Genomic DNA, 16,808 nt, shown 5'->3' on the forward strand with positions numbered 1-16,808 from the left:
CTGGCTCCCACGCTCCAGACGGACCAGGGTGCAGGGCGGGGCCCGAATGCCGGTGTCAAGCAGACGTGCCGCCGAATTCCGGCTCCTCCGCGTCCTGGGTGCGCGGTCTCTGCGTGCGCCGAGCTCCCCTCGCCTCGGTGCCTGAGAGGACTCGCGCTTCGGTCCGGCCGGGCTGGAGCCGGCGGTCGGAGACTCGGGCACAGCCAGCATGACGGACAGCTGCCCGGGCGGCTCGGCCATGCCGAACACGGGGTGGACTCTGCATCACCCTCACCCGGGGATGTGGCCCCAGTGGGGGCTGGAGAAGGGTGGGGCCGCCCAGTGTGGGCCCCGGGGAGGTGGTGTCATCCGAGGGGCCGTCCCCTTTGGCTGCGACGGCCCCAGTGCCTCCTTCATAAATAGCTGTCATGCCCAGTCGGTCACCCTGTATGTCCTGTGTCACAGGGTGTGTCCTGTTCGCAGCCTGGCTTTCGTATTTCTCCACCTTGTCCCCTGTCCCGCGACCTGAGCCGGGGGCTGCCTGTTCTCTGGCCAGGGGCCCGTGCCTCAGAAAGGGAAACGCCCCGCCCCACGCCCTGCCTCCCGGTCCCCACAGAGCACCGAGAGGGCTCCCCGCTGGCTGCCAGTCGGGCTCCGGCGCCTTTCGTCTCGCAAGCCTCATGCCCCAGCGAAGCCCCGGTGTTTGCGAAGCACTTTCTATCCGCCCTTGTCCCCTGGGCCCTGGGCCGCTCTCCCCACGCAGGCCCCTGGGGATGTTAATAACATCACCCCAGTCAGCGGGACGGAGTCCAGCGTGGAGGGGTGCCACCCCATGTGTGGGGGGCCGGCACCCAGGCCCTGCTGCTGCCCACTGGTCCTTCCTGCCCGTCTCCAGCAGTGGCCGCCCCCCGCTTAGTGGGGGGCGCTCCTGTCTGGGCCCCCACGCCAGGGCCAGCTCTGCTGGGTGACCAGGCAGCGGTGCAGAGGCTGCCTCACCGGGCTCAGGGCGCCAGGGGCCGCTGCCTAGCGACGCAGCCCCGCCGGAGCCCGCGCCCCCTGGGAGTCTGTCGGCGGCGAGTGGGTTTCCGCTCTTCGTCACGGCGCCGGCGCCCATCTCAGCTGCACGGGACCAGTCCTCCGCCCTTGGGACGAGGAACAAGCTCCTCGTGGGAGTCTGGGCGTCCGGAGGACATTCGGAGCGAGGGGAACACGGCCCTGCACTGCGCACCGCCCTGCCCCCAGCGGCGAGCAGGCCCGGGGGGGGGGGGGGGGGTTCCAGGGTCCCAGAGGTCTGGGAGGAGCCGCGTGCTGGGGCTCCACCCCCGCAGCAGAGGGCCAGCCTCCGGCCTGGTCTGTGGAGTGAACAGGAAGAGGTGTGGTCTCCCCGGCCCTGGGAGACACCCCCACTCCCTGGGGGGCTCAAGTGCGATACCTGGCCGCCCCCCCTGCCTGCTTCACACGTGGCTCCGAGCACCTGCAGCGCCGCGGGGAGGGGCCGACCGGCCTCCAGCTTCCCGTTCACGGCCCTGCTTCTCACCCAGCCCCATCCGGACCTTCTCCCACAAACCACCCTGCTGGGGTGCACTGTCCCCTCGGAGGGGGGTGGGACCGTTACCCCAGAGGGCAAGCGCCCTCCATGCTTTGGCCTGCTGGCGGCTGAGCACATGGGTCTGGGTGGCCCTGGAGACCAGCCAGAGAAGCCGCCTGGGCTCCCGCCCCCAGCCAGCTCTCCAGCCCCCCTCCCTTCCGGCGGGGGCCCAGACACAGGAGAACACGTAGGACAGGGTCGCATTTCTAACTAAGTGGTGGGGTGTTTGTTTGTTTGTTTTTGGAAAGAACCCAGTTGCGGGTTTTTGTTGGGGTTTTTTTTGCGTTTTCCAATTACCACCTTGGAGCTGAAACAGCGCGCTGAAGGCGCATTTCAGGGTGACGGCGGTGGGCCCCGACTCCGGCGCCCGAGGCTCCAGGTGGAGCTCGGGCTCTGCAGCCGCGAGCTGCGGCTCCCGCAGCCCTCCCGATCTGTGAGGCGGGGGAGGGGACGGTGGCAGCTGCCAGGGGCGGCGTCCTGAAGACACAGGGACCGTGCGTGGCGGTGGGCGTTCCGCGTGGCCCTGGCAGATTCATGCTCGGGAGGCAGCTGCTACTCGTGTTATTTCAGGGAAAGAGAGGAGGAGGGGGGAGGGGAGGGAGGGAAGACAGCGAAAATATCCCGGACTCCGGCTCATCGCAAACCCTAGAATGGGCTGTAAGTGGGATTTGAGCGCTGCTCCGCCCAGAGTTATTTCTAGAAGACCCGCCCCCTCGGTGGTCCTCGGTCTGCTTTCCAGCCTCGGGCCGCGTGCGGTGCTGCGGCAGCTGCCTCGGGAGGCGGGCGCGGAGTTCTGCCGGTTCTGCAGGATGGTCCGGAGGCGGGCGCGGGGGCGGCGGGCCGCTCTGCCAGAGCGCAGGGAGCCGGAGACGGCCGCCGTGCCGGGCCTTCTCCTGGTGTTCTCTCCCGGGGAGGTAGCTGGTCGAAGTCCCAAACTGGTGGTTTTTCAAGGAACGGAGAGACGGCTGTGCTCCGGGACGGGCGGGATGCCCACCTACGACCAGGCGGGAGAGGCCCTGTCCCGAGAGGCCGGTCCCGAGGGCCCTGCACCCCGGGGGCTACGCCGAGAACAAAGGCGCCCCAGCTGCAGCGTGAGCGCAGGGACACAGTTCGGTTCACCAGGGCGCCGCGCGCTGGGAGCCCTGCACGCATGCGCCGTGGTCAAGCCTGCACCCCCGCCCCACCGCCGCTGACGACACCGCGCACGCAGGCCCAGGCCCAGGGGTGGTCTGCGCAGCTAACAAGGGGAGGGGCAGCCAGGACGTCAGGTTTCCGTAATGAACGCGTGCTCAGAAGCACTTCACAGAGGAAAAAGGCCCCAGTTCAGCCTGATGCCGGCCCTTCTGTCCCCTGTCCCATCCCATCTCACGGGGATGCGGGCATCCTCGAGTGGCCAGCAAGGTGGCTTACTCCACCCCCCCACCCCCACCCCAGGGACACTTCGTTTGCTCGGCACAGCACGGTGCTCACCTGTGGTGTGCGTTACCCCACGTCCCAGAGCCTAGCGCGCCCCTGAGGCTGTGCTGGCCGATAAGGGAGCACGCGCCGGGGGCGGAGCTCCCGAGCGAGCTGTCCCGTTGGCCACAGGAAGCTGGCGCCGCCGCTGGTATCTTCTGCTCTTCTCTCCTCTCTCTGTCTCCATCCAGCCTAACAGGCGAATCACGTCTGGGGCGGCTGCAGCCATTTTGTGACCAAGAGGCTGAGCAGGGGACCCTCATGTCAGTGTGGCATTGCTGTCTCTGTGGCCATGATGGATGGCAGACCGCCGGACTTGCTCTTAGCTTAAGTGACAAAAATAATCTGAATCTGTGGAACGCACCACGGTCAGACTCCCGTGCCGTATAGCTGAAGGCTACCCCACCCGGTCCCCCACCTCACTGGACCTTTAAGGAAGGAACACGTTAAGCAACCTTACTCATACTGTGGGAGAGGAGTTCTCAGCAAATGCCAGTTCCCTGGGTCAGCTGTTGCCCTGGCCTGGGGGGCGGGGGGGTGAGGCAGCTGCATGGCTCTGGGGGGTGGAACTCGGTGCTGAGTGGTCCTCCAGGAAACCCAGCGCCCTTCCCAGAAAGAGCGGGCTCCAGGTCCGACCCGCAAGTGCGCGAGAAATCTGCACGCGTTCAGCCGGGAGCTGTGGCCCCAGGATCGCGCTGCACCAACTTCTGGGCCAGCCAGGCTCTCCTGGGCAGGAGAACCCCCCCCACACACACACACAGGGGAACCCCCTATCCTGCAGTGTCCGGGCCCCTGACCTAGTCCGGTCCCATTTCACACTCGGGAAAAGCAGGCCCAGCGTGCCTAGACCGCCCCTCTGGGCGGGCAGCTGGGCCAGGCTTGCCCCGCCCCGCCCCGGCCCAGGGCGTGGCCTGTCTCGGATTGTCTCTGACCTTGCCAGGGAGGGGGCTGCCCTCCGGCCCCTCTCTCCCACTGAGAATGCGCAGCGCAGCCTGGAGCGAAGCCGGCGCTAACCGGCTGGAAGAAGTGCTTCCCCTGCAGTTCCTTGCAGCAGGCGGCCCATCCGTCTCCCCGCCCCACCCGGGGTCAGCCGCCGGCCACAGAGCCGCCAGCCACTGCCGCCCGGCCTTGCTCAGGCCCCTCCTCCGCGTCCTTCCGTGTGCGTGCTTGTGTGAGCTTGAGCACAGAGGCGTGCCTTCCGTGTGCATGCTTGTGCATGGGGACAGGTGCCTCCTGTGTGCATGCTTTATGTGGGTCTGTGTACGTGTGTGCGTGCACGTGCCTGTGGGAGGCAGCACACTCGCCACCCCTGGGGTCCCGCCCCCCGCAGGTGAGCGGGATGCAGACGGTGAAACCCGTTCCGACGATGTTTCACGGGGCATTCAGCAAAGTCGTGTCCAGGGACACGCGGGATCTCTCTGTGGTGCTCGGCCTTGCGCTGGAAAGCTCACACCTCCTGTCTCCTGGAAGCCACACCAGAGCCCCTCAGGGCAGGGTCTGCCCGCCCCACCTGCCCAAGGTGGCGGAGAGGAGGCTCCGGCTGGCGCTGAGATGTGCCCAGGTCCCAGCAGGGAGGTGGGGCTGGGATTTGAACCCAGGGCCACCTCCCTTCCAGAGCAGGGGTGCTGGCCGTGGTTCTGAGACCCTCCTCTGGCCCTTGCACGACGTCAGGGGGTCACCTTCCTGAGTCCCTTCTATGGAGGAGGAAACAGGCTAAGAGGATGCTGAGCCGCCCGGGACCCACGGGGGTGCACGGTCCTCGGTTTCTGGGCCCGACTCCTCCGCCCTGCAGGCGGGCCCCACCCTGCACCAGGCCCTAGACAATCAGTGAGGACCTCAATGTGGCCCCGGCCTCAGAGTCACTGTGACAAGTGTCATGGGAGAGGGTGGAGGATGGGTCGGGGCAGGACGCTCCCGATGGCAGGCAGAGGGCAGGAGGCGGCCATCCAGGAGGAGAAACAGCACAGGCGGATGCAGACGCGCAGGTGCTGGCGGCTGAGGGTGGGCGCGGCACAGGGGCTCAGAGAGAAGGCCGGGGGTCCCCAGACTCTGAGGGCTCCCCTGGCGCCGACGGTCACACTGATGATGACACAGCGCAGGGGCTCGTCTCTGCTCCGACAACCTCCGCCAGCCCCGTGGGGTCGGTCCTGCTTCGCGGGACAGCCACCCGCGGTCAGAGGGCGCCTCCCGGCTGGAGCCCAGACCTGACCCCAGGGGTTGCGCTCGGGCCGCCGTGTCATCCCGCCCCCAATGCCAGTCCTCGGAGCTGCTGGCCGTTCCTGGCTGGGGGGAGATTTGTCTGGGGCGGGGCTGTGGGTAAAGGACAGGATGGGGAGGCCTGGGGGGCTGGGGGGCAGCCGTCAGACCCCCACGCCCAGTCGGGTGTGCATGCTTCCCACCTGCACGCCATCAGCCACCACCATGGTGCCTCCCTGACGTCTCCCCATCGGCCCCAGCACGGAGGAGGGGGAGGGGCCTGCCCTGCCCCACACCTGGCCCCCCCCCCGGCCCCCCCTGCCCCTGCACCTGCCCCACACCTGGCCCCCTGCCCCTGCCCCACACCTGGCCCCCTGCCCCTGTCCCTGCCCCACACCTGGCCCCCTGCCCCCTGCCCCCTGCCCCACACCTGGTCCCCTGCCCCTGCCCCACACCTGGCCCCCTGCCCCTGTCCCTGCCCCACACCTGGCCCCCTGCCCCACACCTGGCCCCCTGCCCCCTGCCCCTGCTGCACAGCTGGGCCAGCCCCCAGGCCGGGGCAGGGAGACAGTCACCGTTCAGTCAGGTCTGTCAGTGCCATCTCATGGGACCTGAAGCCGTGTCTTAGGACAAAGTAGGACAAGTGGGTGTGGACCCCGTCCCAGCCCCACACCTTCGTGTCCTGCTCTGGGAACAGGGAACGGGGGGCGCACCCTGTGGGCGTGTCCCTACAGAGGGGGCCCTGAGGGTGTGGGGCACTCTTCTCCCCGCCCCTCCCAGGGCTGCCCCCAAGGCCCCGCCCCGCCTGCTCCCCCTCCGTCTTGCTCAGCCCCTGCTCAGAGGCCGGGGTGGGGGGCAGGCGGACAACAGGAGACCCTGGGCCGTGCGGCCAAACCAGGCGGCCGTCACATGTCCAGAGGGCCAGCTGGCATGGCACCCTCGGGAGCTGGGGGCGGGGGTGGGGCACAGCTCTGACCCACATGGCCTGGCCGGCTGGGCTCCTGGCAGGTGCGTGGGCACACCTGGCCGGGGCAGGCGGAGGGGCTGGGGTCCTCTCGTAAACCGAGCAGCTTCTCCTCCCCGCCACCGTCTGTGGGAGGAGGGGCGTCCGCTCCCCGGGGGTCTCTGTGAGGAGCTGCCCGGAGCTGACGGGGCTGAGCCCACATACCCCGTTGCCATGGCGCTTCCACCGGCGCGGTCCCTCCAGCCAGCAGAAGTGGGTCACGCGTCCGTGGCCGCCCGCCTCGTGAACGTCTGTAACACTACGGCGAATCAGGTCCGAGCATGTGCCCCCACCCCGGCCGTGAACTCGCCCCCAGGCCGCCCCCAGAGCTGCGGGGATGAGGCCGGGACATTTGCCGCACGCCGGCGTGGAAGTCCTTCAGGGAGTCTGGCCTCTGTGCGCGCCCAGGCTGCCTGTCGGGGTCACGCTGGGGCGGAGGCTCGGCCGGTCTGCGGATGTGTCCTCGCTGGGCTGGCGCTGGCCCGGGGCTGGGGGCCCAGCAGGGACACCCGCTCGTCCCTCGCACCCTGCCGGGGAGCGCACGGAGCCAAGGCTCACCCTGTGGGTGTCCACCTGCGTCAGACACGGAGGGTGTACGTGGAGACTGACAGACGGGCTCTGCCCCGCGGAGAGGAGAGGGGCGTAGCGTTGCAGGGGCACAGGCGGTAGAAAGTGGGGAGGAGAAGAAGCACCCAGCAGTGGGGTGGAAGGCGGCCCCCCGAAAGTGTGCCCGCCCGGAGTCTGCAACTGTGACTTCGCTTGCAAAGAGTGTTGCAGATGCGACCGGGTGGAGGGTCTCGAGGTGAGGTGGCACCGAGGTCCAGGGACAAGTGTCCCTGTGAGAGAAGGGAAGGAGGGACGAGAGATGAGGACAGGCCACGGACGATGGAGCAGAGACTGGGGGGGCATGGCCGCAAGCCCGGCGCCGCCCCTGGGCCCCCCCGCCCCCCCCCCCCCGAGGCTGGGGGAAGCAGGAAAGGTGCCCCCGGAGCCTCCGGAGGGAGCGGCCCCGCTGACGCAGGGACTTCAGACGTCTGGCCTCCGGGACCAGGCGAGAACCACCCGCTGTGTGGCCGCTGTTGCTGGGGGCCCCGGGACACGGACACGGCCAGGCGCACACTGTGCCTCCTCTTAGGGCACGCCGAGTGGACGTCCCCTGTGGACGTGCGTGAGCGGAGGTCGCGCGGCGGCCGAGGTGCGAATCTGGAGTGAGGAGGGCAGGCCGGGCGGCCCGGTCTCCCAGCCCCCGCGTGTGTGCGGAGAACTTGCAGCCGCGAGCCTGGCCAGGCCCCGCTCAGAGTGGGTGGTCAGGGCACACCGGCCAGGCTGCTTCTCCTGCTTCCCCCGGCTGAGGAGGCGGGGCGGGACTGGAGGTGGGCGGGGCCGGACTGGAGGGGGCGGGACTGTTGCTGGGCGGGGCGGGACTGGAGGGGGCGGGACTGTTGCTGGGCGGGGCGGGACTGGAGGGGGCGGGGCGGGACTGTTGGTGGGCGGGGCGGGACTGGAGGTGGGCGGGGCTTACGGGAGCAGGCTCAGAGAGGACCCAGGCCTTCTGGATCAGCCCGTGCATAGAGGCCCAGTGGCAGGCCACCAGACAGAGGCTCAGGAGGGGAGCTGCCCGACGCCCTTGCCTGCAGCCCCACTCAGTGTCCCCAGGCCCACCCTCTGGGCCCTGGCGGGAGCCTGGGGACCCACCATGTATGAGGCACACGTCACCCCTGCAGGCTGTGGCCACCCTCCTTGCCCCCGACCCGGTTTGCCCCCGCTGTTCCGGCCTGCGCACCCCCTGCCCTCGCAGCCACCTCCTGCGGGGACAGGGACAGTCCCGGTGTAACTGCCCTCCCACCCTGCGCCCCAACCTTGGAGGCCAGGAAGGTCAGGGTTCCTGCGGGTGACCGGGGACCCCAGAGGGTGGTGCTGAGACGTGGGCGCGGAGCCTCCTGGGAAGCCCAACACAGGGGCAGTTTCCACAGACACACCCACCACAGCTCCCCACCCCCGGGGGGCTCCTGGCCCAGGGCGGGGCGGGGGGGTCCTGGGGGACACTGTCCCCATGCAGCAGGGAGGGGCCTGCGCTCCCCGCCCCTCCCCCCGTGCCCGAGTGCCCTCCCACGCCCTTCCCGTCGCCCAGACGACGGCTGTCCCACTTGCCGCGCGGAGCAGCTGCTGCCGGGGGCGTGGGTGCGGATTCCATGGAACAAAAAGCACCCGCCGCGCGCTCCAGGCCGTCCCCGAGGTCCGCCCGCCGCACTCGGGCGCCCAGGTCTGTGCCAGGCGGGGCCCTGAGAGCTGCGCGGGGGCCGAGGGTCCCGCGTGAAGCTCCGAGGGCGACTGGAACCCGTGGGAGCCGTCGGCTGGGACGCGCGAGGTCCAAGCAGGGGAGACGGGGGGTGGGGCTCGTCGGGCTGAGCAGTGTCCTGCCGGGTCCCCGAGCCGAGGCCCCAACCCAGGACCTCGGGGTGTGACCGCACCTGCACTAGGGTCTTTGCAGACGCACCTGTTGGGGGGGGTCAGGCTGGAGGACACCCAGTGTGACTGCATCCTTAGACAAGGGGACTTGTGCCCACAGATGGGGCAAGTGCCACGGTGAGGCAGAGACGGGGCCGGTGCGCCTACGAGCCAGGACCCCCTCCCAGACGGCCGGTGAGCCCTGGAGCCGGGAGAGGGCCCGGGAGGACCACCGAGAGACGGGGGGTCTTGTGTGAACCCCCGGGGGTGTGGTACGCCGCGTGACCCCCCAGTGCTCAGCGGCTCTGCTACAGGCTGCCAGGTTAACTCCTGGTGGTCCCTCCCCATCCCCCCGGGACCCCGCTTCCAGGTGGGTGAGCGTTTCAGAGCCTCTTCCTTGCGCCGGGCCCCCCTTCACACTCAGGGGGTCCATCAGAGAACCAGACGGAGCGTCTTCCTCAGAGCTGAGCGTCGGGCGGGTGGGGACAGAGACCGAGGGAGCAGCGGCCACGCCCGGCGGTGCCATGTGTGTGTGTGTGTGTGTGTGTGTGTGTGCGCGCGTGTGAAGGAGAAACCACGTTACCAGGACAGAGCCAGGGAGACGCGGTCGAGGGCAGGGCCCGGGGGAGGCTGTCCTCCAAAGGCGACTCTGAGCGGAGGCCGGAGGGTGAGCCTGGGGCGTGTCCGGGAGAGGAGCGTTCCCTCGTCGGCTCGCTCGTTAATTCAGGATTCAACGCGCAAACGCTTTGCGGGCCCGCCAGCTCCCCGGCCGCGGCAGACGGCGTGGACTCAGACCGCGTGGACGCCGAGGGCCTGAGCGCCAACAGGGGGCGCAGGCTCTGAGCCCTGGCTGCGCTGGCCTCGCTGGGGGACGCGGTTGGACTCTGTCCGTGGTGGGACGGAGGGAGACGGGACACGGGAACCCAGGGGCAGCTGTCCCCAATAAGCCTGGCCACACGGCAGTACCCCGGGCGTGGGCCGAGAAATGCGTTTCTCTCGATCCCGTGGAGGAGCCCGATTTCCTGCGCCCGCCCCCGGTCCGCAGGGCGCCCCCTGGGGACGGGGCTGCACGCGCCAGCAGGCACCTGAGTGTTCTGGGCTCTGCTCTTCCTGGCAGGGGTGCGGTGGGCATCCGGGCTCCTCCCCCCACCCCTGGCCTCGTCTCCCACCACCATCCCTCCATCTGTGACGTGCGGGGTGGCCCTGGGGTCCCATCCCCCCGGGAAGCCCTCCGCCGGCCCAGGCCAGGCTGGGCGTTGTCAGCCTCAGCGGGATTCCGCAGGTTCTCCCACTGGGGGCTGCCCCCCCCCCCCCGCAGGCCACCTGCGGCCCAGCCTCCACCCCTCCCCCCGGTGGCTTAATTAGCCCTGTTTTCCAAACAGGCCAGCGTGACGCGGCATTTCCACCGGGTCTAAACTTATCGCCAACCCTCAGGTGTCCTTTAGCCCGGTCCTCGGGGAGATGAGATCACAGGGTTAGGACGGGTGAGATGGGGCTTCCAGAAGCTTCTGGCTTCCAGGTCGGACGAGGCCAGTGCTGTCAGACAGTCCTCTCTCCTGGCCAGGTTCCCCCCAGGGCCCCCTCCTCACCCCGGAGCAGGGCTCCATCCCCACGGGCTGCTGGAGGTGGGGGTCAAGTCCGCCACCGGGCACTGTGGGCCCCGCGCTGGGAATGAGAGCTGGGGAGCTCTGCTGGGGCTCCCTGGGGCGTCAAGGGCAGCGGTCCCTCCGTCCCCGCTGGGGCTTCCCCAGACAGCGCCAGGGGTCGGAGGGGGCCGGGAGCACCGCCCTGCCCCACCCCCGTCTCCCCGTCAGCCGCTTCCCCTTCTCCACCCTTCTCCTCCCCGAGCCAGGCCTGGTGCTGGGGCGGGGACCAGCCTCCCAGGACGCTGTTGCCAGGAGGCAAGGGGAGGGGCCACTGGGGAGGGGCCCCGCCCACCGCCCTCACCCAGCCCCCGGGGGCAGTGAGTCCACCAGGGCCCTCCGGGGGGCGATGTGCCGCAGCTGGTTTGTCAGGAGGATCAGGGGGATCCCCACCGCCCGACCTGCCCCCCACCCTGCGCCCGGTGCCCGCGCTGCAGCACCCACCCCTTCCCCGCGCAGGCCCAGCACCTGCGCCCCCACCCGCAGGGGGCGGGTGTGGCTCTGGCTCCCGCTCCCCGGGGAGCAGCCACTCTGCCTCTCCCCGCTCCCGGGGGGGCAGGGGGCGGGGCCCACGGAGGCCAAGCCGGGAGTGTCCTGTGGCTGCTGGAACAAGTGGCACAGGCTTGGTGCCTCCAAACCACACACGTCTACGCTGTCACCGTTCCGGAAATCAGTTCTGAAGTCGGCGTGTCAGCCGGCCGCTCCCGCCGGGGGCTCGTTTCCTGCTGGGAGCACGCCCCCCCCCCCCCCAGCCTGCCCCAGGACTCCAGGCCTCCTGCTCCGCCTCGGCCCCGCCCTCCCCCTTCGCCGCAGCCCCGACTTCTCCCCGCCGACCTCTCCTCCGTCCCCCCGACTCTGACCTCCCGCCTCCCTCTCTGAGGATGCTCTGATGACACGGGTGCCCCTGCGTCCTGCAGGGTCACCTCCTGCCTCAACCCCCTGAACTCAATCACATCCTCGGTGTCCCTTTGGCCGTGTGAGGCCCTCTCGTCCTGGGCCCGGGGACGGGGACCTGGGCATCTGTGGGGGGTGTCATCCTGCCCACCAGAGCCTGAGTGTGACCCAGCCTGACCCCCGTCACCCCAGCTTCAGTGCGGCCGGGGAGTGGCACCTCGGGGCCCCGATGGATGACGCCCGCCCCACCCGGCCAGGCCGGGCTGCGGGGCTGAGCCCCATCCTGTGGCCCGAGGCCGGCGACCGCGGCACGGGGAGGCGGGGCGTGCTCCCATTAGTGGCGGTGGAACGGAGTGACGGATGCAGAATGAGCTACTTGTTCACACGGGTGATTACTCCCAGCTTCTCCCTCCATCATTAAGCAAATAAATAATCTGACCAGAGGCTCGGCCGGCCGCGTCAGCGCCGCCACAGCCGCGGCGGGGGGTGCCAGGGCTGCGGTGCCGTAGGTGTTGCTGCGGGTGAGGGGTCTCTGGCCCCTCCCACAGGTGCCGAGGCTGTCACCGCCCAGCTCAGAGCTGGGTCTCTGCCCATCCCGCCCCCTTCGCCCGGGGGTCCAGTCTCCTGAGAAGACGTGTCCAGAGAGACGGACCAGCTGGTGCTGGGTGGGCTGTGGGGCCCCTCCCTGCCCAGGTTCCTGGTCCCGGAGAAAAGACCCGAGTTCTGGCTCGGGCTTGACCATCTCTCAATGGACTAATAGGAGCCGGTTAGTTTCCGTGGCCTGGGGGGAGTGGGGGGTACAGGGGGGTCTCAGGCTGCCTGCCTCCCCCTCGGACCCCTGGTCTTAAAAATGCCAGTGCAGCCTGTGCCTGTCCAGAGTCCTCGGGGTACCCACTGGGGGTCCGGCTTGGGGTCCCGAGCCTTCGGAGCCAGACACCCTGGGAGAAGCGCCGGCACCTCCTCGGTGCGCTCACCTGGACACAGGTGTGCAGCCGCACCTGGCTCACAAGTGCTGAGGATGGAGCTCCGGGGGCGTGCGCAGCGGCCAGGACTGTCCTGCGGGTGGGGGCACCGTCACCCGTAACCGCCAACAGCGCCCGTCGCCGGCCCGGCCCCTGGCCCCCGGCAGGCTGGCCTGTGTCCCTGAGCCGGCTCGCTGCTCTTTGGGGGCACCTGGGCCCACCCGTTCTCCCAGCTGGGGGTGCCGAGTCGGAGCCCGCCGCCTGTCACCCGTGGTCCCTTTGCGGGGTGACGGGACGGCGTTGGGGCCCCTGCACTGCCAGCAGGAGGGGAGACACACCAACGTCACAGGGACGAGGTGGCCGTGCTCCGTGGGGCTGGGCCTGGGCGGGGTGTCGGGTCCTCCCAGCCCCACTCACCGGGAGCCACTCGGCCGCGGTGAGGAAGACAGGAGCGGCCGGCCGCCTGCCTGCCTGCGGTCACCCGGCCCGCACCGCACCTGAGCCTCTGTGAAGCCACAGCCGGTGTCCCCTGGGGGTGGTCCAAGATACGTGTTTTTATTTCGATAACCACGGCGAGGACTGGCCCCCTCCCCCCATCTCCCACTCCCCCAGAGCCCAGGCGGCCACGTCTCCCAGCCTCCTTTGCACTCGGGATGGGCTCAGCGGACTGACACCGGCCCGTGAAACGCAGACACGGCCATGAACCTGCGCGGCGCCTTCCGCTTCTGCAAAGACCCTTGTGGTCACAGAGGGAGGTGCCCGGGTCCGTGGAGGAAAGGGGAAGGCAGGCAGCCGGGGCACCTGCGCACTGCAGAATCAGGAGGGGCACCGCCCGCCTGTCAGGTGGCGGCGGGGCACTGAGACTCACAGCACCAGCAGCCTGAAGGCGGAGGCCGGGCCCGAGTCTGGGACGGCCGGTGCCAGGCCCTGCCGTTTCCCTAAGAGAAGGGACAGGCCCCGGACCCCCGAGTCTCGGCAACGTAGGACTGCCCCCTCCAGCTGACATACGCCTTTTGGAATCCCGCTGTCCGTCCCCCGGCTGGGGCTGGCCCGCACGTGCTCTGGCCGCCCCGGGGACGCCGGGGCCGACGCCGTTCTCGGGCTGGAAGCCGACCGTTTTCTCTCCCGAAAGGGAGGCCGGGAGCCCTTGTCGACTCGCGTCCTGATTTATAAAGTCGGCGGGGCCGGAGGTTTATGTCGCCCTTCTGTGCACGCAGTCCGTTTTACGGCGTGTTTGAGGAGCGGCCGGCGAGTGCGTGCGTGTGTGCGTTCCCCGGCAGAAGTGCCACGGCCGGCGTCCCCGACCGATAAAGCCGTGTACTGCCACAGGCTTCGAGGCAGAGGCTGGGGTGTCGTGGGTGGGAGTGGGGGGGCGGCTCTGTCTGCCGGGGGGAGAGGGGCAGGCTGTCCCAGCCAGAGAGGTTTCCCGGCCCTGCTGCTGCTGACGCGTGGAAAGCTGATCCGTGCCGCCCAGGTGCCCAGGGGCCGGGTGGGAATCCCCCGCCCTAACCCTGACCCAGCACGGCTCCTGCAGACCGCCCTGAGGACACGCCAGGTGGAGGCCACCTTCCTGCAGACTCACCCCGATTCGCACACCAGGGGGTGCATTCCATCCGTCACTCCAGCGCCCCCTTCGTGCAGGGGGCCGGTCTGCCGACACCCCACTCCTCATTTCCTCCCCGCTGCTCGCATACTGCCAGTGTCGGGAAGCTCACCACCCCGGGAAGGTTCTGCCCGCCTCCCTGGAACGGCCTCCCCACACTCGTCCCCCCCGTGGCTCTCTGTCTTGAGGCTGAAGGAGCCTCCCCCAGGAGTGGGACAGTAATGGAGCCCAAGCCAAGGTGGCCAGCCAGCTCCCCCTGAGACCCCGGTGTGGCTGGCCCGTTCTCAGCTTCCTCCTTAAGCTGTGTCCTCGGTGGCCCCCACGTGCCTCTCTCGGGCCCTCGCCCTGCACCCGGGATCCCTCTGTCAGGCTCCCATGTGGCCCCCTGTGAACTCACCCCCCACCCCCGATTCTGCTAAGAAGCCCCTGAACCCACAGTCCGCCCCGGGAAGACCGGGCCCCAATCAGCCAACACAGCAGAGCCGTGGACTCGGGGGGCCGTCTGCAGGCGTCTGGGGCGAGGGGTCCCTGTGCTCCCCGTGGCTCCGGGCGCGGCCCTCCACGCAGCAGGCACCCGGGACACGGGTCCCCGGGGCAGCAGGACGGAAGGGCCTCAGGTCGCTGAGCAAAGTGTGCGGGCTACTCAGGAAAATTCTAGAACCTTGAGGCGTTCGCTGGGTTTCTTTGCCACCTGACGGTCTGGGCACCTGTACGGCCCCCAGCTCCCAGCGTTCGCACGGCAGGCACCCCCGTCTGGGGGCAGAGCACACCTTCTCAGCCAGCTCCAAAGAGCAGGTCTTCGGGGACAGCCCCGCACGTGGGGTGGACCGGAGCCAGCCGCGCCCCGTTGGGGGTGATTTCACAGTGAGGGGACCATGTGACTCCCGGGAGGCACCCCTCCCTCTCGCCCGAGCGGCCGGCCGCCAGGCACCTCGCTGGGGTCTGGGCTGGGGTCAGGGCAGGTGGGCGGGCTGCCTTTCCCAGGGCCGGGACACGGGCCGGGACGCAGTCTGGGCCCAGGGCGCGATTTCCTGAGGGGCTCGTGTGAGGCCAGTGGGAGTGTGACTTCCCCCAGGCTGATGTCCCCGGCCCCCGAGACGCCTCCGAGAGGTGTGGGGCCTGAGCCCCGGCCGCAGGGCCTCTGCGCCCCGTGAGCTCTCGCGGTGCCAGGCGGCAGGGAGGCGGACGTCAGCCAGCCTCCCGGGAGAGCCCACGCAGCAGCAGCCGGGCCAAACCTGTGTGCAGGAAAGCAATTTATGAGCATTGTTCCTGAGACAACTGGTTGCATCTAATGAAACAATGTTTCCATAACTCACTGCTAATTTGTTTTCGGGATCGACCTGACGGGGCTCGCGCCGGGGTCTGTTGTCTGAGTCTCCGGCTCGACACAGCCCGCCTCCACCCTGCGCATCCTTGATCTCCGGTTTCGGCCGGCGCTCTGAGTAATTCTCACACCGGATCTTGTGCCCTGCGCCTGCTGGCCACTGTCGGGGGAGGCGCCGCACTCTGGGGGCCCTTGGGCGCCGGCAAAGGAGCCCCCTGCTTCCCACGGCACAGAGGGTGCGTGGCAGGCCCCCACGCCCCGCAAGGACTCAGGGTTTCCTGGGGTCCGCCTGTCCTTCCTGGGGTGTGGCCCCGCTCTCCATTTCGGGGAGCCAGAGGGAGGTGAGCCGAGGCTCACCCTGCAGGGCGCAGAGCCGCCGCTGGGTGCCCCAAGGCCCGGGGGGTCCTGATGCTTAACAGGTCTCCCCAGTGAGAGTCACGTGTTTCCGGGGCGGGGGAGGGAGGGACCCTCTCCTGGTTCCCGCAGGCTGGGCTCAAGGTGGGCGCCCTGAGGGGGCTGCGAGGGTTTGTTCCGTTGCGACGGAGCAGCGGCTTGCGTCCCGAAGGCCCTCTCCCGGTGTGGATGGACGGTCTTCCCCGCGCTCTCCGGGGCCCGGCTATACGGGGTTGCTGCATTGTTCTGCCAACGCTGGGTGAGCACCCGCCGTGTGGGTGGGTGCGGAGCTGGGCCCGGGTGGTGAGGGGGGCGCAGCTCCCTCACGGCCGTCTTCTGCGGGGGCAGGACAGACAGATGCCTGTGGATGGGTTGGGGGGCTCCCTCCTGTAGACGAGGTGACCAGCGCGTGGAGAAGCAGCTGACCACGCACGCACGGGGGCGGGGCCAACGTGCCAGGCGGAGGGAGAGCCAGCTCGAGGGTGTGAGGTCCCGTCCTGTGGCCCTGGAGGCAGCGCCGGGCCTCGTGGCTCTGCGGTGGGGCCACCGCGCTGGCCACGGCTCTGCGGGACAGCAAGGCTGGTCGGTGAGCACAGCAAGGCGGTCAGCACAGCCACCCCGTCCCTGAGGCCCGCTGGAGGCCCCCGGCCACTCCCAGCCCAAGCGTCCCGACCTGTGGTGGCAGAATGAGGGGGTGACCCCGGGGGGCTCAGGCCTCCGGTGGGGTCCCTGGCACAGGGCACTCGGCGGGCAGGAACGCCGAGGACTGACGGGCTGGGCGGGCGTCCTCACCTTGCACCCCCACCCTGTGCCCCAGCCCAGGGCCAGGCCTGGCTGCCCACCCGGGCTCTGCTGGGCCGGCTCGGGGGACCCGAGGGTGGGTCCTGTGCGACTCTCGTTCCGCAGCTCTGCAATGCACGCCCCTCGAGGGCCGGTGCAGTGCCCACCCTCCCACCCCGGCCGGTGCAGGAGCAGGGACTTGACCGGGTCGGGCTACCTTCGGCCTCCGCCACCCTGTTCGCCGCGCACAGAGACCCCCGGGCATCCTGCCTGGGGGGGAGGGGCTCTGAGTTCCTTGCGGACAAGCGGCCCCCAGAAAGCCCGGGAGAGAGAGAGAGAGAGAGACAGAGAGAGAGAGAGAGAGAGAGAGAGAGAGAGAGAGAGGGAGGAGCTGCGGAAGGTGAGGGGTGCAGCCCGGGGTGTTTCTGACAGAAATCGACTCTTCAGGTGACTTCACGACTGCCTGTCAGCCCCCCGGAGGCTGGCTGGGTTTCTCGTCGTTTCACTGTCCGTGTCGGTGCAGAGAGCTCCCGGCTTGTG

Source organism: Phyllostomus hastatus, unplaced genomic scaffold (assembly GCF_019186645.2).
Source record: "Phyllostomus hastatus isolate PE091 unplaced genomic scaffold, TTU_PhHast_1.1 phas_contig_495, whole genome shotgun sequence".
Lineage (NCBI taxonomy): Eukaryota > Metazoa > Chordata > Mammalia > Chiroptera > Phyllostomidae > Phyllostomus > Phyllostomus hastatus.